We start from the raw sequence: 22305 nt of genomic DNA, 5'->3' as shown, positions 1-22305 counted from the left end.
TGCAAGTCCAGCCACATACAATGTATTTTTACAGAAATGCATTTTATTATTTTTAAGCATGTTATATTATCATTTTAGCTATAAATGAGTACTAATAAGTAAAGCTAAATTTAGAAAAACGGAATCATTTCTCAGCCTTTTGGCTAAGATCAGATGTAGACTTTGACATTTTATGATCAGAAACAGAAAAACTTTTCAAAAGGCATTTTGAAATAATTCCTAAGTTTTCAGGTCTTGGATTAAAAATTCTATCTGAATAGGAAGAGTCTCATATTTTTACAGCAGGAAATTATTTCGAACTTTTAATTTAGCAACAAGCGTATGAATGAACTGGAGTCTAAATTGAAGAATTCCAAGTGTATTCCTGTCTTGGTTGAGGCATAATATAAATATTTTCCTGGTGTCTTGTGGGGGCGGGGCGGTCACGATTTACATACTTGCCACCCTCTTTTAAATGGATTCAGCTATAATGTTTATGGCATCAGGAGAACGTAGAAGTCTGCCTGTAGACCAGGATTGTGGCCATTTCAGGTGCTCAGCCAGACCACCTTCCCTGGGTTCTTTCCAGCTCTCCTCCTTTTCAGCCCATTCCTCTTGCCCCTGCTCTGGATGGGGACATGGGAAGAGGGGCTGCAGGATCTGGAGGACATCCAGCCCTGGTCTCAGAGGCCACATGGTCCCCAGGGGGGACTAAGACGTTCCAGGACCCTGGAAGCAGGGCAAAGAGTCATCCATGAGGAGGGCGAGGGGACCTCTGCTCAGGGCTGGATGGCTCCCTACTGCTTACCCAAGCTAGTCCAGGTCCTGGGTCTTCCATGACCTGGCCTGGCCTTGTCTACCCCACTGACTGCCCAGCTGGCCAGTGTGATGGCCATGGGGTGAGGGACAGGGAGAAGACCAGTCATTCAGGCCTGCACGACCATGACTGCACCACTAACAAAAATGCCCTAGCCTTAGGAGCATAAAAATTCTTTTTACTTTAAATCATGCAACAGAAGCACTCAGAGTATAGCGTATTTTTAAGGGTATTAGTGGGAGTGATTCAGAGTCAGCAGATCCAGGGTGTGGACGTGAGCTCAGAACGGCATCTATGGTGCAAGATCTGCGACTCAGTTCCATGGCTGCCCAGTCCTTTCTAAGCTCTCTTCCTTTCCTGGCATAGCATTGCATTGTGGGTTAAATGTGTGCCCCCAAAAGTTATGTTAAAGTCCTAACTCCAAGTACCTCAGAATGTGACCTTATTTGGAAGTAGGGTCATTGTGGAAGTAATTAGTTAGGATGAGGTCATTAAGGTGGGCCCTAGTCCAATATGACTCGAAGACGATGTGAAGACAGACACACAGGGAGAACACCATGTGAAGGCACAGGACACACAGACACACAGAGGGAAGACAGCCACGTGAAGATGGAGGCAGAGTGAAGCTACCATGAGCCAAGGAACACTTGGGGCTATGAGAATCTGGGATTTGTAAGGGAGGATCCACCCCTAGAGACTTCAGAGAGAACAGGCCCATGCTGACAACTTGATTCCAGACTTCTAGCCTCCAGAACTGTGAGAGAAGAACGTTCTGTTGTTTTAAGCCACTCAGTTTGGGTACTTCGTTACAGCAGCCCTAGGAAACTGATAAACATGGTATGTGTACTTTGTCAAATTTGCTTCTCTCTGTCTTCACAGTTCCCACCTCTGTTCCCAGCCTGGGACACCAGCCCAGCTGCCAGGTCCTCTTCTAGGCCACATGGTCATGCCATGTGTGGGTCAATGGCTTTGGGAAGCAGGCTCATTTTATAGACTTGGATTTTTAAAAAGACTGTCTTTTTATTATTCCCACAATTTCTCACACTTACCAGCATCTGGTATGTTACAGAGGAGAGTATCTTTCATGCTCACTGTGAAATCACAGCTGTTTCTTGGGCACTATTGAAGCCAGGCCTAGTTGACAGCCTGCGTAAGAGAATGGCAGGAGTGTGAGGCTGGTGTCTGGGATATAGAGTGCTGTCCTTGGGGGAGGCCAAGCAGGGACTGGGCCGAATGTTGTGATGCTGGGGCATGACTGCATCTCTGGACCCTGTCCCACCTCCCTGGTTCAGGACCTTCACACAGGCGGCTCCCTCTGCTGGGGACTCTAATGGGGCTCCTAATCCTACTGTATGTCTCAACCTAAGTGTCACCTTCTTACCTAAGGGGGCACTATTGTCCCCCTCCCCATACACATCCTCCCACATTCTTTGCTTGCTTCATAACCTTCATTATGATTTGTCACTATTTTACTTATTCGTCTGCTCACTTGTTTTTTTGCCATGGTGAGTATAAGAGCTATGCCAGCTTTATCCCCCACTGCACCCCTGGCACTGGGCACCGGTCCCCAGCACATATCAGGTGCTCAAAACCTCCTGTGGAATGCATTCCTACTTGGAAGGAATAGTGACATACATGCAGACACCTGGACACCACCAAGGGCGTTTTTGTTTTGACTGTTCTAAACCACTAGACTACAGACCTGCCTCCTGCGGGCCCCGAGGCCCAAGGAGTAAGTTGCAGCTTGAGGTTCCTGTCCTTAGGCAGCCCCTCATCTTTACCTTCATGACCCTCATCCTCAGCTGTGTGATGTGCTCTCTGTGGGTCCCCAGTGTAGACTGGGGGTCTGGGGGACTAAGAAGGTCCTGCGCACATTACCGAAGATCTGCGTGCACACATGCCCAGGAGAGTCACAGACAGGGCCTGCCAGGGTTGGGGAGACACCAGGGGTCATCCGGGGTGCCTGCAGCAGCCCCCTCACCATCTCCTTGCTCCTCCCTGGGCCCCTACAGTCTGGCTCCACTCAGCAGCCAGAGAGGTCTGTTACAAGGGAAGTTGGCCCGTATCACTCTGCTGCTCAGAACCATCTGTACCTCCCCTGACCGCCAAGAGCGAAAGCCCGGGACCTCACCGTGCCCAGCAGGCCCCATCTCCCCCTCGGACTCACCTCCTGTGCCCTGCTCCACGCTCACCCTGTCCCTTGGTGCGACCCCCCTTGAGCATGCCACGTGCTCTTCTACAGTAGGGCCTCTGCCGGCGACAGCGTCCACCCAGATAAATGCATCTCTCCAGTCAAGTCTTAGTTCAAATGTCAACTTCTCAGTGGGCCCACCTGGACCACCCTATTTTTTAAATTAAACTTTTTATTGTGAGACAACTGTAGATTCACACATAGGTACAAGAAATAATACAGAAAGATCTCACGTGTCCTTTACACTGTTTACCTGCAATGGTGACATCTTACAAACCTACAACACAATAGCACAACCAGGACACCGACATCGACACAGTCAAGATACAGAACATTTCCATCCCCACAAGGACCCTCCTACTGTCCCTTTCATAGCCACACACACTCCCCTCCGGTCCCATCCCCTCCAGATCCCCGGCAACCACTCATCTGTGCTCCATTTCTATAACTTTGTCATTTCAAGAATGTTCTTTAAATGGAATCATATAGTATGTAACCTTTCGGGATTGACTTTTTCACTCGGAATAATCCTCTGGAGACTCCTCCAGGTCGTTGGGGATATCAATGGGTTGTTCCTTTTCGTTGCTGAGTAGTAGTTCCACGGCGAGAAGGTGCCAGTTCATTTGATCATTCACCCGATGAAGGACCGCTGGTTTTTTTCCAGTTTGGGACTGTTACAAGAAGAGCTGCCATGGAAATTCATGTATAGGTTTTTGTGTGGACACAAGTTTTCACTTCTCTAAGAGAAATGCCTGAGAGTACAATTGCTGGGTTGCATACTAGTTGCATGTTTAATTTTTAAAGAAACTCTGGCCTTTCTATCCTGATCTATAAAGTCCCTCCCCACACCCAAAAACATCCAACACCTTTTATCTCTGCTTTACTTTTATCTTTTCCTCAGCAGTTCACTTTCTAATGTAGTATATAATGGGCTTATTCGTTTATTAGGTGTATTGCATTTGATCTGTCTTCCCCATCCCCCCCAGTGTCGTGCTGGGCCAGGGCAGGAATAAGGAGCCCCTGTGTAGGCACAGGCCTGAAGTCAGCCCTCTGACCAGCACCCTGCACAGGGGAAAGCTTGCTGACATCTTGAGTGCGCAGAAACGCCAATGTGCCCACGAACCTCCTAATGTGGCTGTGATGGCGTGGCAGACTGTGCACGAATTCCCCAGCTAAAGCAATCCGTTAGGTTTACAAGCAAATCACACTGAGCTCAAAAAACAAATTAGTGCTATCCCGAAATAAAACTTACTGAGCAGGAAAGTTTGAACTCAGAAACTCTGCTGATTTATGACCTGACCGAGCAGAGCTGCGGTCCACACAGACCCTCACGCCCCCAGCAGTGCTTCTCAGCATCACCAGTTCCAGGGGAGGGAGTCTTTTTTGCAAATGAGCAGAAAGGATTCTAGTTAGAAACATTCAGAGAGCCCCAGAGGGAGGAGAAGCAAGACAGGACTGTACTTCATGCTGAAAAGTGAAAACCAAATAAACAAAGCTGCCTGTGATGGCAGCTGGCCAGCTCAGCTGTGTAAGTGAACAGCAAAAACATTCCTCTGCCCTGTGGAAGCCCCTGGAAGAAATCCAGAACCTTGTGTACTTAGCCTGACTGGGGGGTTGTTGTTATTATTATCATTACCATAAATTCATTTATTTCTTAATACATTGGTTTCTTTCATTTTGAACATTTGCTTGACATTTGTACTGATTAGGTGAATGCCGAAGAAATGATTAAATAATATTGTAAAATAATGCTTTGGCCTGACTCAAAGTGGAAATGTTTATAGTGTTCTCATTAACACCAGATGATGTCAGCCTGACTATTGTGCTGCTTTCTCAAAAACACACAGGGCTGAAAAAAACCTTCACAAACAATCCAAAATGAGTCAAGGCTCTCAAAGACTTTTTCTCCATAAATACCCTCCTGTGCGATTTGGCCTGTGCGGCTGTGGGGAGCGCCGTGGCTCTGAGTGTTGGGAACTCATATGTCTCGTCATCCGAAGTGTCACCTGGAGAGGTGACTCAGGTGTCACTGTGTATCAGTGCTGCCTGTGTCCCCTCTCAGCCTGGCTCTGTGGGATCTGACGTCTCTGTGCTTTGATCCTGTGACTTCTACTCCCCACTTTTCTTCCTAACCCTTTGTTCTCCTCCACTTTATCCTTCCTCTTCTTCCCTTTCCTCCCCCCCCACCCTAGGCTCAACCAACTCAGTTAACCAACTAACTCAACTGGGCCTCAGCCCTGAAGCATCAGTGCCTATAATAGAAATACAGCTGCGGGTAAACTGCCATCCTCACCTGGGAACTGCAACTTCCCAGTTGCCCTGGGCAACTGGAAGGAGGTGTCGAGGCCCAGGGCATGGCTTGGGCCAGGGGGCAGTCCTCAGTGTTCCCCTCCAAGCAGACCAGTCTGCCTCTGCCCAAGCCCACTCCATGAAAGTTCCATCTGGCCGCCCTGGGCTTCCTCAGGGCCCCAGAGGGACCATGGGAACCACAGGAGACAATCACTGTGGTCTCCTAACAGTGTCCTGGGGTGAAGAGAGGGTTCTGAGGAAGGAGGCTTTATTGCAGGCTTCAACATGATCTCTAGGGAAGATTAGCAACTTGTGGGAGAAAAGCAAAACCCATTTCTAGGGAGCCTTCAAAGGCTAAACTATAAATGCTCAGTGAGCACTGCAAGCCATGGATGGGAGAACAGGCAGGTGCCTGCCCAGGCCTGCAGCTCTAGGTCAAGGAACCACAGTAGGGACCATTGTCCTCAGAATCAGAGGCCCCAGAGCCTGGATCCCTGGACCAGGCCATACTGGCCAATCTCATGGTGGCTCCTGGCAGTCTGCTCAGGCTGCCATAACAGAAGCCCATAGTCTGGATGGCTTAAAGAAAAGAAATTTATTTTCTCACAATTCTGGAGGCCAGATGTCCAAGGTCAAAGTCTGACAGGGCCAGTTTCTGTGGGGGCCTCTCTTCTTGGCTTGCAGACAAGCTCTTTCTTGCTGTGTCCTCCCATGGCCCTTCCTTGGTGCATGCACACAGAGAGCACTCTCTAGTGTGTCTTTGTAATGGGACATTAATCCTATGGGATCGGGGCCCCACCCTTCTGACCTCATGTAACCTTAATTACCTTCTGATAGGCCCCATATCTAAATACAGTCACATGGGGGGGGTTAGGGCTTCAACATATGAATTTGGGGGGACACAATTCAGTCCATAGCAGCTCCCTAGGAACGGGTGTCCCATTTCCCTAACTGGAAGAAGGCCAGGATTCCCCAGCATCAGTTTGGTTCAGGTTTGCTCATGAAGGATGTCTACTGCTCTGGGTGGGGGCTGGGACCCTAAAGGGATCAGCGTGCCCTGAGTGCCCCTGTCCTGGCAGAAGCTCAGCTGACAATGGAGAACATTACGATATATGAGTTCCTTCCAAATTAAGCTAAAGTGTAAACGCAGGAGCTATGTGCTGGCCCTCAGTCTCGAGAGCTGTACAGGAGGAGGGGTAGGCCATGGTACATCACAGACAGCCCGCTGGCCTGCATGTGAGAAGCCAGGCATCCCCTCCCCACTTCCCTCACCTGTGCAGTGAGGATACATGGTGAATGCTGTGCACCCACAGGGCTGTGTGGTGTTTGCACGTGCTCACGTGGGTGGAGCCCTGAGAAGTGGAGAGGGGAGATCTCAGGCAGCAGAGGCAGGAGGAGACTGACCTCCTCACCTTTTCGTGGTGCCATGGGAAGCCGGCCCTTGGGTTGGCTGCCCCAGGTGCCATCTCCCTCTCTGGTACTATGCCTCCCTGGTATCTGTCTCTAAACCTAGACTCTGAGAGAGCCACCATGTGTCTTGTGACAAAAATTAGAGGCCTTCTGCCCTTGCTGCTGTTGAATGAAGAGCAAACCAGAATGTGGCCTGAAAGTGCAAGGCAGCTTGGTGAACCTCGCAGCTGTCATGGACCAGAGGGAGAGCCGCCTGCCTCAAAAAAGAGTGTGAAGTGTGCACACACGTGTTTGTGTGTGTGTGTGCACGCACCCACTGGAGATGAGGGTCATGGCCATGAGTCTTTCTAACAATTGGCTATGATTCTGAGGGGCTGGAAACATGGCCCAAGCTGAATCTATGATCCAGCATATTGGGTCCTACTATCCCCAAAGCCTGTAGTCCTGGTCTAGAACAAGGCCCCTAATAGACTGGGGGAGCCATGTGGGGGTGACATGCACTGCAGCAGTGTCTGAGCAGCATGTCGCCAGAGACCAAGGCCCTCCGTGGAAGTACACATACATAGGAGTGTGCATGTTAGGGTGGGGCAGAAGGAGGGTTTGCTTGGTGCTGTAACACTGATCTCCTCTCTCTCCTGTCCTCCTGGGAAGGGATAACCCAAGAAGAAGCTGAAACAGAGACTTGTGACCCTCACTCACGTGGGGTGGGGATGGCAGCCCGGCTTCTCTGCAGCCAGCTCTCCCAGCCATGGGAGTGGACCTCTGCTTCCACCCTTGGCAGGACAGGGGCAAGAGGACTCATGCTCTTGGAAAAGGTCACAATATATATATATATATTGTTTTATATTTTATATTTGGCTGCATTGGGTCTTCGTTGCTGCGCCCGGGCTTTCTCTAGTTGCGGCGAGCAGGGGCTACTCTTTGTTTGCAATATGTGGGCTTCTCATTGCGGTGGCTTCTCTTGTTGCGGAGCACAGGCTCTAGGCGGGTGGGCTTCAGTAGTTGTGGCACGTGGGCTCAGTAGTTATGACTGGCGGGCTCTAGAGCGCAGGCTCTGTAGTTGTGGCGAACAGGCTTAGTTGCTCTGCAGCTTGCGGGATCTTTGCAGACCAGGGATCAAACCCGTGACCCCTGCGTTGGCAGGCGGGTTCTTAACCACTGTGCCACCACTGATGTCCCAGGTCACAATATTTTAAAAGAAGATAAAAATTACTTAGCTGGAGGCCACAAATAGGTGTCAAGATTCTCCCATATAGTGCTGGCAGCCCTAATTTATGTTATATGAGGTATAGCTAGGCCCTCAGTTACCTGAATTGGTCATGGAATATGCTATTGTCAACGGGATAATATTTGGAAATGTCCATTTCACCCATGTAACAGGTTTCTATAGAACTCCTGGGCTGTGCTGGACCAGTACAGCACTAGAGATGCATCAGTAAGCAAACCAGACAGAGTTCTGTCTTGTGGAGCTTGCACTTAAGCAGGAGGAAATAGACCATGAGCCACTAACAGAGTAAGTCAGTAAATTGCACTGTGTACCAGAGGTCAGATAGGTGTCACAGAAGAAAAAAAGAAAGAAAAAGAAAAAGAGGGATGGGCAGTAACAGGATGGGTGGAGCAGGTTAGAACTGTGGTCAGAGAAGGCCTCACGGGGGAAGTGACATTGAGAAAAGACAGAAGAGCAGGGTGGGCCAAGTAGATATGTGGGGTAAGAGCCTTCCAACCAGAAAGAAGAGCCAGTGCAAAGGCCCTGAGGTAGATAAGATAAGTGAGAGTTCATGGATAAAGTTTTCGCGGACCCATAGGCAGAGTGGAGGGAGGTTGGATGCCCACGAGGGTCAGGGTCCTCCTCCATGTCATCTTCAGGAAGTCCCGTCACCTCCCGGTTCTCCGAGCCCCAGGTCTACGCCAGGCCATGAGGCCAGCACTTCATGAAGACTGGCTTTATCACACTGGGCATCCCACTTAGTCTCTGGAGTGGATTCCAGCGCCCTAATTTCAGTCCTGAGCACTCTGCTTCTCAGTGGCTCCTCCTGTCTCTGTCGCCGTGGTGCTCTTCCTTTGTGTCTGCTTTACCCTTCGCTCCTGTTGAGGGTCATGGTTCACACTCTTCCTCTAGTTACACCCTGCTTGGCTGCCTTCAACCCCACCCTAGGAAAGGTCTCCAGACTCAGTCCTAGAATCTTGCACTTAAGAACCTAGAAAACACACTCCCACCCCTGGGTTCTTCCTGGACCCAGAGTCAGGGTCAAGACCATCCAGCCCTCACAGGGCATTAGATTAGATGATTCATTAGATCTTTTCATGGGCTAGTACTCCTCAATCCTAAGAGAAATCTCTAAAAGTGTAATGCACTCCTTACTGCCTTAGAAACTGATGTAGTAGACACATTTTATCCTTTCTGCAAAATGCAGTCATAATTACATTATATAGTGTAGAATCCTAACATTTTTGAATTGCTCTTTGGGAACATTTGTTGTCCTCTTCTACAGACAGGCAAAGGGGTTATAGGGTTATATGTGTCCTGGTCCCAGGAGAGACCCTGACACATACCTGCTTGCAGAATCCTGTGCCTTCAGCTTGTTTTTTTGTTTTTGTTCTTGTCATTTGACTTGTTCTCACAAAAGTAGAGTGAAGACCTCAGTTCTCTGTCCCTCTGAACAGCGCTTTCTAGCAAAACTCATTACTGATTTAAAGAGGCTGTTTGCTCTCAACAAATTTTCTTCCCTGTAGTAACTTTTCTTCACTGTTACCAAAACTCTCTGAAGTACACTTGAATTCACACCTTGTATTGTCTTCTGGGCTTCCTGCCTACAGAGATTCTCCTTCCAATTACTCTCCTTTTGTGAAAGAGCAGAACATCCTGAATCTCTGTGTGTGTCCTCTATGGCACTGAGGAGCTATGACATACCAGGCCCTCAACAGACTTGCTGAACTAACTAACTAACTAACTAACTAACTAACTAACTAACTAACTAAACTAATTCCTGATGTTCCTGTCAGAATAGCCCAAATATTTCATCACTTCTAGGGGCCTGAACTCTCAGGCCCCACTGAAAAAAATGTTCAAGTCCCACAGCAAAGTTGTATAGAGTTACATTCTTTGTGTGGGATTTGTACTGACACGTAGCTTTGCTGTAAAAGCAGATACCTGCAAAACCTCTGTGGCTTAAAAGGACAAAGTCTTACTTCTTGTTCGTACTCCAGGTATGCCATGGTCAGCTGGGGGCTCTGCTTTGCTCTGTGTCACTCACTCAGGAATGCAGGCTGACAGGCTCCCCAGCTTGGAGCATTGCCGTTGTTGGGACAGAGTGTATTCGTTTCCTATTGCTGCTGTAACCAGTTACCACAAACTTAAGTGCCTGAAAACAATGCAAATTTATTGTCTTCCAGTTATGAAGGTCACAGTCTGAAATGGGTCTCATTGGGCTAAAATCAGGGTGTCGGCAGGACTGTTTTCCTTCCGGAGGCTCTCGGGGAGAATCTGTTTCCCTCCCTTTCCAGCTTCTGGAGGCTGCCTGTGCGCCTTCCTCCATCTTCACAGCCAGCAGTGGAGCATTTTCAATTCTCTCTCTGTTACCTCTGCTCCATCGTCACATCTTCTTCCACTTTGCCTCTCCTGCCTCCCTCTTGTGAGGATCCTTGTGATTACACTGGGCGCACCTGGAGAAGCCGGGATAATCTCCTTATCTCAAGATCCTTAATCACATTTGCGAGATCCTGTCTGTCCTGTGAGGTAACATATTCACAGGTTCCAGGGATTAAGAGGACGTCTTTGGGGGGCCATTATTCAGCTTACCACACAGAGGGAAGTGATGGTGTCCAATCACACGCAGGCTTAAATATTCTGCCCAGAAACAGTCACACTTCACTTTTCGTTGGTCAATTGGTCACTTTTCAGTCACATGGCCACACCTAACTTTTATGAAGCAGGAAGTACAATCTCTCATGTATCTAGAATGAAGGGAATAAGAATAAACACCCTGAATTCTTCTTCAGGATTAGAATGAAGGAGAATGCAAAAGGCCTTCACTACCATGGTAACAACAAAATAAATCTACATGAACGAATAATCATACTTTTCTATTTGGTGAATAGGTTGTAGATGCAAGGAAGCCCTGATTAACTGAATTTCAGGTCGGAATGAGCCCCCTATGGTTGAGCCAAAGGCCCCAGCTGAGGCAAACACCTAGTCTGGTATAGGTAGATAGAAGAGCAGGCCTGCTCTAGAGGAAGACAGTGTGGGCAGGAGGCAGCCAAGATTTACATGGTTGAACAAAAGAAAACAAATATAAACTCCCAGACCCAGGAAGCTGAGCAAGTCATAAGCAGAGTGAACATAAAGAAAATCACACCCAGTCACGTTGTAATCAAAATGCTGACAACAAAGTTAAAAAAAAAATCTAAAAAGGAGCCAGAAGAAAAAAGACGTATTATATACATACAAAATTAAGCTGACCTCTCATCGGAAACAATAAGGCCTGACAATAGAACAAGATCTTTAAATGCTGAAAGAAAAAAAATGTCTGCAACTTAGAGTCTATAAACTACCAAAATATATTATAAAAATTAAGGCAAAATAAAGACATTTTTTGATAAACAAAAGCTGAGAGTCATCTCTAGCAAATTCACACTACAAGAAATGCTAAACAAGTTCCTTGAGGCTGATAGAAAATAATATCAGATTGAGTAAGTTAACAAGAGAGAAACACACATTTCAAACATTAGGATTAAAAGGGGGTTATTGTTAGCAATTCTGCAGAGATAAAGGATTAATAAAGGTGAATAAAGTGTTTTTGAACAATTTTATGCTAAAAAATACTAAGTTAGATAAAAAGGACAAATTCCTTGAAAAACACACTTACTAAAACTGACACAGGAAGAAACAGAGAATCTGAAGATCCTCATGTTGATTTTAAAAATTGACTGTGCAATTAAAAACCTTTTGCAAAGATAGTTTCACTGGTAAATTCTATCCAACCTGCAAGGAAGAAATTATACCAACTATACACAAACTGTTTCAGAGAATAGAGGAGAAAATCATTTCCCAATTTTTAAAACTTTTGGCCAGCCCCAACCCTAAGACCAAAACCAGACAAAGACATTACAAGAAAAGAAAACCACAGACCAATATCCCTTTTGAACATAGACACAAACATCCTTAACAAAATGCTAGCAAACTGAACCTAACATTTTTTTTTTATGACCAAAAACTAGGATTTTTTTCCTCAGGAATGTAAGGTTGTTTTATTTAAAAATATTAATCAATATAATTCATCATATTATCAAAATAAAATGGAAAAATCATATGACCATCTCAGTAGATACAGGAAAAACAGTCTACAAAATTCAGCACCTATTCATAATAAGAACTCTCAGCATGCTAGGAATAAAAGGAAACTTTCTCAACCTGACAGAGGTAATTAAAAAAAAAAAAACCTATACCTAACATCATATATAATGATGAAATATTGGAATTTTCACCTTAATATGGAGAGCAAGGCAACGCTGTCCACTCTCATCACTTCTCTTCAACATTGCACTGGAGCTCACTATTCACTGGGACAATAGGGCAAAAAAAAAATAGGCATATAAATTGGAAAGAAAGAATTAAAACTGTCTAGAACTAATAAGTGAATTCAGCAAGGTCTCGGAATACAAGGTCAATATACAAATATAAATTGTATTTCTATACACTAGCAGCAAAAATTTAAAAATTAAATTTAAAAAATACCATTTGACAAAATGGGTCAGATTGAGAGATGTTGGAATTATGTTTATGGTGTGTTGGAATCATGCATATGATGGTAGTAATGAATGATCTGAAAATAAAATGAAGAAAGCAATTCCATTACAGTAGCATAAGTAGCATAAAATAGAATAACATACTTAGGAATAAATTTAAACAAGGAGGCAAAAGACTTGCAGGCTGAAAACTACAAAACATTGTTGAAAGAAATTAAAGACCTAAATAAGTGGAAAGATGTCTCATTTTCATGTATTGGAAGACTTAATATTGTTAAGATGACAATACTTCCCAAAAGCAACATATAGGTTCAATGCAATTCCTATCAAAATCCCGATGGCATTTTTTTTACAGAAATAGAAATGCAGCCTTATATTCAGATGGAATCTTAAGGAATTCCAAATCACTAAAATAACCTTGAAAAGAACAAAGTTGCTGGACTCACACTTCCTGATTTCAAAACTTACTAAAAACCTATGGTAATCAAAATTGTTGTACTGGCATGAGAACAGATATATACACCAATGAAATGGAGTAGAGAGCCCAGAAATAAACCCTTACATATATGGTCAGTTGATTTTCAACAAGGGTCAAGACACTTTAATGTGGAAAGGACAGGCTTTTTAACAATTAGTGATAGAAAAACTGTATATCCATATGCAAAGGAATGAAACTGGGCCTTTACCTTACACCATATACAAAAATTAACTCAAAATGGATTAAAGACCTAAACATAAGAGCCAAAAGTATAAAACTCTTAGAAGAAAACATATAGGAAATGTTTCATGACATTGGATTTGGCAGTGATTTCTTGGATATGACACCAAAAGCACAGGCAACAACAACAACAAAAAATAGATAAATTGGACTTCATCAAAATTTTATAAGTTCTGTGCACCAAAGAACACTATCAAGAGAGTAAAAAGACCACCTACAGAATGGGAGAAAATATTTGCAATTCATATATCTAAGGGTCTAGCAACCAGAATATCTAAAGAACTTTATAACTCAACAACAAAAAGACAAGAACCTAATTTAAAAAATGGGCAGAGGACTTGAACAGACATTTTCCAACAAATACATACAAATGGCCAACGAAAAGATGCTCAACATCATTAGTCATTAGAGCAACGCAAACCAAAACCACAATGAGGTATCACTTCACACCCACTAGAATGGCTAAAAAAAAAAGACCAGAAAATAAACAAGTGTTGGGGAGAATATGGAAATATTGGAACCCTCATACATTGCTGGTAGGAATATAAATGGTACAGCCACTGTGGAAAGCATTTTGATGGTACCTGAAAAAGTTAAACATAGAATTACCAAATGATTCAGCAAGTCTACTCCTAGATATATACCCCAAAGAACTGAAGACTCTTCTAACAAAAACTTGTACATGAGTGTGCATAGCAGCACTATTCACACTAGCCATAAGGTGAAACAACCCAAATGTCCACCAACTGATGAATGGATAAATAAAATGTGGTTTATCCACACAATGGACTATATCAGCCATAAAAAGGATTGAAGTACTGATACATGCTACAACATGGATGAACCTCAAAAACATGCTAAGTGAAAGAAGCCAGATGCAAAAGATCACATATTACATGATTCCATTTATATACAATATCCAGAATAGGTAAATCTGTAGGGACAGAAAACAGGACAGTGGTTGCCAGGGGCTTGGGAGAGGTGGAAATGGAGACTGTTAATGGACACAGGTTTCTTCTGGGGGATGATGAAAATGCTCTAAAATTAGATAGTGGTGATGGTTGCACAACAACTGAATTGTACACATTAAAAAGGTTTTTACTCTATGTAAATTATATGTCAAAAAAATTCTATGCAACATAGGGTTATACACCAAAAAGTGAATACTGTCACTATACACCTATTAGAATGGCCAAAATCCGGAGCACTGACAACACCAAAAGCTGACAAGGATGAGGAACAATAGGAACTCTCATTCATGGGGGAGAAGGCAGAATGGTACAGCCACTCTCAAAGACAGTTTGACAATTTCTTACAAAACTAAGCGTACTCTTACCATACGATCCAGAAATCACGCTCCTTGGTATTTACCCAAAGGAGTTGAAAACTTACGTCTACACAAAAACCTGCGTATGGATGACAATAGCAGCTCTGTCCATAATTGCCTAGACTTGGAAGCAACCAAGATGACCTTCAGTAGGTAAGAAGATGAATTGTGGCACATTCAGGCAATGGAATATTATTCAGGGCTAAGGTCATATGAGCTAGTAAGCCATAAAAAGACATGGAGGAAAATTAATTGCATATTAGTAAGTGAAAGAAGCGAGTCTGGAAAGGCTACCTCATGTGTATGAGTCCAACTGTATGACATTCTAGAAAAGGCAAAACTATGGAGACAGTAAAAAGACCGGTAGTTGCCAGGGGTTGGGGGGAGGGGAGAGATGAATAGGCAGAGCACAGAGGATTTTTAGGGCATGAAGATACTCTGTATGATACCATAATGATGGATGCATGTCATAATACATTTATCTAAACCCTGACCTCATACTCAAAATAATTAATTCAAGATGAATAACAAACTTAAATAGGAACCAAAATGCTTTTAGCAGAGAGCAGGGGAGAATATCCTCATGACCCTGAGGTAGGCAAAGATTTCTTAGAACACAAAAAAAAAACCCCACTAACTGTACAAGAAATACAGTGATCAATAGAAGGGCAGCAAAATTAAAATTCAATTCATCAAAAGATACCATTCAGAGAATGAAAAGACTGAAGAGCACTGATGATGATCACAGCCTGATTAGTGGCAGAGGGCCTCAGCACTGTTGCTGGCCTCACACTCACCTGCTTCAAAGGCCTGGAGCTTTGCAAAGTACTTATCAAGTCCTACCCATCTTTTCTCTCGCTTAGATTGATAGATTGACAGGTTGTGAAGGTTGCATTTGGCCCTGACCAATTCAAGAGCTTTTTTGTCTAACAACAAAGCCTACACCTCTACTAACATTTCTGCAAATACCAATCGGCCACGGTTTTCTCAACTTTCTTTTTACTATTCAATTGGTAGCCAAGTGGCACGGAAGGCCTTAAGAGTCACATTTTTAACATCGTAATGAAATTGACAGTCCTGAAACTGCCTGCATATTACCTCGCCTGCTCAGAAGCATCTCTGTAAACTTTATACCGTGAATACTAAAGCACTTCGTATCTGTAGCACCTCGCAAAGCACATTTACATGAAATTTCACATAAGCTCCACAACACACAGGGATTATTACCTTCATTTTCAGATGAGCACATTAAGATTTCTGAGCGTTCCTGTTAACCTATCCTTTACCTATCTAGTAAGCAGAGGTGTGGAGTGCAAACCCAGATCCTCGGCCTCCAAATCCAGACTTCTCACCTCCTTGTCAGGCCTGGCCCTGGGACATGGTAGAAATAGTCTCAGTCACTAACTGCTTCGTCAGCATGGGGGTGAATCTGTGTGCAAACAACATTTGGCAGAATTTACAGAATGGTGATGGAACCAACCAGACAATTTGCCTGTCTCAACATGAGCTTGTGCCCTGTGAGTAGCCAACGTGGAACCGCCGAAGGCTCTGGGCAACTGAAGGTTTTGTTTCATGAAAGTAAGCAGCGCTAGGACCTCCAAGTATGAGCAGACCAGTCAGATTTTGCTTAAACTGGGGATCCTTTGATTACCAGTTACCAGTGGAAGGGAAGTGAGCAAACTGCCTAAAGAGACCAACTCAGCAGGCTCTGGGTGTGGGCAGTGCTCAGAAACGAGCTTTAAGATGTTGAAGTCACTCAGTTGCTCTGCAGCTTTTTGATTGGCTGATTGTATTGTGAGCCTTCTAATCGTTGATTCGTTTTGAAATGCCAAAGCTCTTGCTAACTAAATGAAACAGACGGGGAGGAGCACCTGACAGAGGACTGGGCATGTAGGGGACTCAGTGGAAGTTGTGCCAGCAGCCCCTGCCCTAACCCTTTTGGGCCAAGTTTTCTGTCCCAACCCACACAGAGTGGAAGGGTATGAAACCAGGGAGAAGCTGGCAAAGGGTGGAAAATGGGTGCCAGGACTGAGGTGTGAGGAAGCCCAAAAGACTAGAGAGCTGAATAGATGGCAGGTAAAACAAAACAGGGAGGTGTTCGGATTTTAGCGGTGGGGCAGGACTGCGTGACAGGGTTCATGGTGCATATTTCAGTTTTTCAAAGGCATTTGCCAGCCCGTTGATTTTCCATTCAACCGAGTCTGCCATAACTTGATTCCATGATGGTGTCATGATGTGTTCTGTGCCACACATAGGCAAGCCAAGGCACTAGTATTCTGTTTGAGATATTTCTTCAGAGAACAAGAAAAGCTTCTCCCCAAATTTCCCCTGGATAACATCTCTCCCCTTCTCAAATCCTCCCATTCCCCATAAAACAACAACAGCACAAGAAATATATGAGGGATGAAATCAGAGTAGCAAGCATTTATAACTTCACAAATTACTCCAAGAAAGAATGGACCAGACTTCACATACGCACAATAAGATACAGAATCTTCTTGCTTGGGGTGTATGGCACCTCGCTATTACCGGAAATTACTGCTTCGTTATCACAATTCCTACAAGGTAGAATGTGGTGGAGTCAGCATTCTGAGTCATTTCCAAAAATGCCTTTATGGGAAGTTTGCAAATAATACTATTTCTTATGGGAGAAATAATTTTGGCAACAATATCTTCTTTTCAAGTCATACCATGTAACATATTACTTTCTGAATCAGAAATAAGTCAAACCAGAATTTTTAAAGGACATAGTAATAGAGGTTCTTAATTATTATATCTAGAGTATATAATAGATATTTAAAATAGCAGTAAAGAAGGCTAAAGTGGGTGAGTTTTCACTTGGTAACTAATGATACTTTATCATGCCTATAGTTTGAAAGGCAGCATTTAGGATCCACAAGTAAGATTTTCTTCAGTGATATGGAATTCAGCAGTTGCTGCTCTATTGGGGGTTGTAGAATGACTTTTCAAAAAAGCCGTTTTTTTTTAAAGCAAACTTCTTCTTTTAGAACAGTTTTAGATTTACAGAAAAGGTGCAAAGATAGTACAGGGAGTTCCCACATAGCCCACACCCAGTTTCTCTGATAATTAACTTTTTATGTTACATTTATATACATTTGCTAGAATTAATGAACCAATATTGATACATTGTTATTAACTAAACTCCATACCTTATTTCAGATTTCCTTAGTTTTTTCTTGATGTCATTTTCTGCTGCAGGATCCCATTTAGGACATGACATTACATTTCATCGTTATGTCTCCTTAAGTTCCTCCTGATTATGATGATTTCTCAGACTTTCCTTGTTTTTGATGACCTTGACAGTTTTGAGGAGTACTGGTAAGTTATTTTGTGGAGTGTTGCTCAGGTGGGATTCGTCTGAGGTTTTTCTCATAATTAGAGTGGGCCTGTTGGGTTTTGGAAGGAAGACCACAGAGGTGAAGTGTAATTCTCATCACATCCTATCAAGGTACATGCTAGCAACATGACTTACCACCAGGATGTTAATAGGATGATGTTTTACTTTACTGGGGAAGCAGGGAGCTCGCTGAAGGATGGGCCAGAACCCCAGCCCCCAAGCGTGTGTAGGAGAGGTTGTAGGGGGAGGGGCCTGAGCTCCAGACTCCATTACAGAAGGAAAAAAGCAGAGAAACCTGACGAAGCAGGGACCTGTTCCTCTTGGGAAATCCCAGTGGTTTACACTGCCTAGTAATGAGATTGCTTCCAAATCGGGAAAGCGTGCCCTGTGCCTGGTCCCATCGGGGGCCTGGTGAGTGGATGCCCTTCGATGCCCGGGAAGGGTTTTGACAGTGCTACAAGGAAGCCCAGGGATCCTCTGTGTTTGGGGGGTGGGGAGGGGTATGGGGGTTCAGGTGAGAGTAATTTATGAACAAGGATATTTGCTTAACGGGCAGAGGCTATGTTTAAAATGTGAGCCCCCTGAAGGGAGCATCCTAAGTAAATTAAGGCACAAGCATTATACAGATATGGCACAAAACCAGCTGGTAGGAGAAACATGCCTGAGGTTTGAATCCAAGTGTTAGAAGACGCAGAGCATGGGGACATCCCAGGCTAGGCTGGAAAGGGTTCAGCACAGCTCAGGGCTGCAAGGCTGGAAGGCAGGAGCCAGCTGGGTCTGTGACGAAGCTGTCTGCACAGCGCACTGGACCTCAGCTGTGCTTCGCTCCCTCTCTCCACCAGGCCTTGGTGATGGAGGGTTACATCTCTACTCTTTCCCCCTTGTTCGCATTCCAGGACTCTGCCTGGCATGGGGGCTGGAATTCTTTCAGGCCCTGGGTTTCCACATGAGCTCCTATGTGGAAAGTCGCCGGGCTGCTCCAGGATGTCCTCTGCTGTGCCCCATCCTGTCCTCCTTATCACAGCTGCAGGCAGCCCGAGCCACATTCCTCCTGCCTGAGTCATTGCCCCGGGTCCCAGGCTGCCTTTCCTCCAGCTTGGCCTAGGGGCCAGCCCCTGTCCATCCCATCTTGTTGCTTGTCCCTTTATTCGTCAAGAATGCTACAGATTTATTTTTATTGCCTATATGGAATGGCAGTTACTAGCCAAAGAAAATTTTCCATACGTAAGTTATTCCCTTTCCTTTTCAGCATCCTTCTCATCAAGATCTAGCCTATCTCATCCCTACGGGGCCCTACTCCTAATCACAGCATTATCTGTATATTTTTTAACTTAGGTTTCCTTGACGGTTATAACACCATTTGATCAAAAGTCTAAGCTATGGGCTTCCCTGGTGGCGCAGTGGTTGAGAATCTGCCTGCCAATGCAGGGGACACGGGTTCGAGCCCTGGTCTGGGAAGATCCCACATGCCGCGGAGCAACTAGGCCCGTGAGCCACAACTACTGAGCCTGCGCGTCTGGAGCTTGTGCTCGGCAACAAGGGAGGCCATGACGATGAGAGGCCCGCGCACCGCGATGAAGAGTGGCCCCCGCTCGCCCCAACTAGGGAAAGCCCTCGCACAGAAACGAAGACCCAACACAGCCAAAAATACATATAAATAAATAAATAAATAAAATTAAAAAAAAAAAAAAAAGTCTAAGCTATGCTTTTAGGTTTAGTCCGTGCACTCCCATCCACCCACTGGTGGACTTCTGACCTCCTCCTTCTTGCTTGTTGATGTCTTATCCCCTAGAGCACCTTCCTAACCCTCCTATGGCAGAAGGCTTCCATTCCCCACATGAATGGATGACTCAATGAAAGGGAACAAACACAATGTTGCCTAATGTCTAAACCAAGTGATTTTGAATTTGTTGAATTAACTGGAAAATTTGACACCAGGTGGATCTTATTTATCCTAGATAATTGGCAGGCCCCTGGAATCCTGTCATATTCAATTTCAAGTTTAAAATACCTCTAATACATAATTTGGGGCTAAATTTTGTGCTAATTACTAGATTCTAGATAAGCAACAAGACATTATGGTGGTTTTAGAAAATGTATGGAAGGAAAACTTAAAATTGAAAACATTCTCTTCATGGCCATTGACATTTTTACCCAGAAATTACAGTGAGACTGCCTAGTATCCCCACAGCATAACTTAAGTCAGGGGGTATTTATTCTGAGCACAACCCTCTTACTTTTAAGAATTATTCTATAAACATTGAATGCCCATTATGTATCACGCAAGATGATTAGTAATTTCTAGTCATTTTTCCCTAAAAGAGGAAATATTCCCTAGTGTACTCACTTCTACTCTCTCCATGGTTTAGTCATCAGATGTTTACCAAGCTCTACCATGTGCCAGATGCTCTCAGTGTCAGGCTCCCTGCCCTTAAAGGGCTCAGCCTGGTGCCCATGCAAGGCATCTAGCGTGGAGCCTGTGGACCACCAGAGCTAGCGGGGCTGTGTGTGTGTGACAGGGAAGCTTTCTGGAGGAGGTAAACGCTAAGCTGAGTGCTGAGGGATGAAGGAACTCTCCAAGCTGTAGCAGGCAAGGAACGAGCTTGCCACGTTGTGGGAAACGAAATGTTGTGTTGGACGCAACTTATTTGAAAGGAGACATTAAGCCAGAAATTTAAATGGGAATTAAGAAGCACTCTTCCATATCCAGGACACAGTTCTGCGGTAAAGCCAGGGTGCCAAGTCTCCATCCCTTCCTCAGGATCTGCTCCTCAAGAAGTGGTGAGGCTTGGTGAATGAGGATTCCAGAGAAGCCAGGGCACATCCTCCCAGACACCTTTCTCCTTCCCGGCAGCCTCATGACCAGCTTGGACTGTGACTCCTGTGCAGCCCTGGGCAGACAGCCCAATATCCCTGGGCCTCAGTCTCCTTCATGGTTAAAATTGGAGTAGTGATGCCCCCCAGTTAGGAGCTGTTTCTCTGGGTTCTTCTCCCAGCTCTTGTAAAATGCAGATACTGCTAGGCACCTAAATGAGTTCACGCTGGTCTCAGCATTGTGTATAGGTAACAGGAAGTGTTTGCCCATGGTGAGGGCGTGTGTAGATAGAATGGGGTTGGGCCCTTCCTTACAGAGGGACCTGCACATGGGGTGGGAGCGAGAGGAAGCAGTGCCTGGCTTAGAGCTCTGCTTCTGGCCCCGCCAGACCCCATTTACTCTGATTTAAAAGACAAGACAGAAGCTATAGTTTCTGGAATGATCCTGGGTCACAGACTCTTCAGAAATGGAAGGTACCTCACCACTCATCACTCCCACCCTCCCACCCTTGATTTAGTCCAGTCAATTTCTGTTCTTTTCCATTAGATCCAATGACTTAGATGGGAACAAAGCAGTAGTTTAAATAAATATCATATCTGGCAAAGCCATGAAGCATTTTCCGCCTAGCTGTTGGTTCTCACTCAATTACTTGTGAAGCATGTAAGTTGCGCAAGCCTCACTGCTGGGTGTGGTGACGCCAGTGAAAGGTAGTTTAGAAGAAATGTGTCCACCCAGTCTTCTCCTTTAGAGAAAGTGTACTGGTCAGGGTTCTCCAGAGACTCAGAACCAGTTGGATGTGTGTATACATGTAGAGAGAGAGAGATTTATTTCAGGGAATTGGCTCACATGATAGTGGGGCTGGCAAGACGGCAGTGTGAAGGGCAGGCCAGCAGGCTGGAGACCCAGGGAAGAGCTGAGGTGGCAGCTTGAGTCCAAAGGCAGCCTGAAGGCAGGATTTTCTCTTCCAGGGCCCTCCATCTTTTCCTCTGAAGGCCTTCAACTGACTGGGTGAGTCCCACCCATATTATGGAGAGTAAAGTGCTTTACTCAAAGTTCACTGGTTTAAATGTTAATCTCATCTAAAAAATACTCTCACAGTGACTCCTAGACTGCTGTTTGACTAAATATCTGGGCACGGTGGCCACCAGGTTGCACACAGAGTTAGCCGCCACGGACCAGTCCTGGCACGGTCAGTTCAGCATTCTCGTGGTTCATCCAGGCGGGGTCCCTGTGCTCCGTCTCGCCCTCCTCAGGTAGCTCCAGGCCAGCCCCCTGCCAGAGGAAGCAGGGGCTGAAAGGACCCCCGGGCCTGGATGGAGGGGCCTGGCTCGCTGCCCTCGCTGCCTCCAGGTAGCCGTGCACTTTCTCCTCTTGGGCTTCAGGTTCCGCAGGCGTGAAGTGGACATGCTGCTCTACCCGCCTTACAGGAGCGTCGTGAGCATTAAATGGAGATACCGTTCGCGTTCCGCTAAGTGCAGTCACTGCGCTGTCAGGGGGAGCCAGCATTCCCGACTTGGAGCGGGGCAGAGAGGGTCCCTCATGCTGATGGATGGGGTGGGGAGGTGGGGACTTCCCTCACGGACCGAGGCAACACGGGGAGTAGCGTCCACCCTCAAGGACGAGCCTGAGCTCTGCCTGCGGGAAATACTCCCAACC

The 22305-nt window shown here is 45.4% G+C and overlaps 2 long non-coding RNA genes across 7 annotated transcripts in view; one reads left to right on the top strand and one right to left on the bottom strand.

The window, feature by feature from the left end:
• The window catches only part of LOC309639212, a 64443-nt gene extending 42418 nt beyond the window's left edge, over positions 1–22025 (top strand). Inside the window, exons 5-9 of one of the 2 annotated variants that reach the window (XR_014251515.1) lie at positions 7338–7501; positions 17696–17815; positions 18731–19058; positions 21618–21657; positions 21748–22025. This is a non-coding gene — a long non-coding RNA (uncharacterized lncRNA). Of the gene's footprint in view, positions 1–7337; positions 7502–17695; positions 18486–18730; positions 19059–21617; positions 21658–21747 lie in introns of those variants that run through there. The other variant, XR_014251516.1, reaches the window with a different exon arrangement.
• LOC309639211 lies at positions 9676–17780 on the bottom strand. Of its 5 annotated transcripts, none has more exons than XR_014251510.1 (5): positions 17647–17780; positions 16956–17034; positions 15763–15905; positions 12171–12245; positions 9676–10640 (listed from the first exon to the last, which is right to left on the bottom strand). It is a non-coding gene; the product is annotated as an uncharacterized lncRNA (long non-coding RNA). The 5 variants fall into 5 exon arrangements; XR_014251511.1 differs by having other exon boundaries at positions 15829–15905; XR_014251512.1 differs by lacking the exon at positions 15763–15905 and adding an exon at positions 12421–12508.
• Positions 22026–22305: the final 280 nt, after the last annotated feature.

Source organism: Balaenoptera physalus (assembly GCF_965194825.1).
Source record: "Balaenoptera physalus genome assembly, chromosome: 12".
NCBI lineage: Eukaryota > Metazoa > Chordata > Mammalia > Artiodactyla > Balaenopteridae > Balaenoptera > Balaenoptera physalus.
This window is presented reverse-complemented; position numbering and strand designations above follow the sequence as displayed.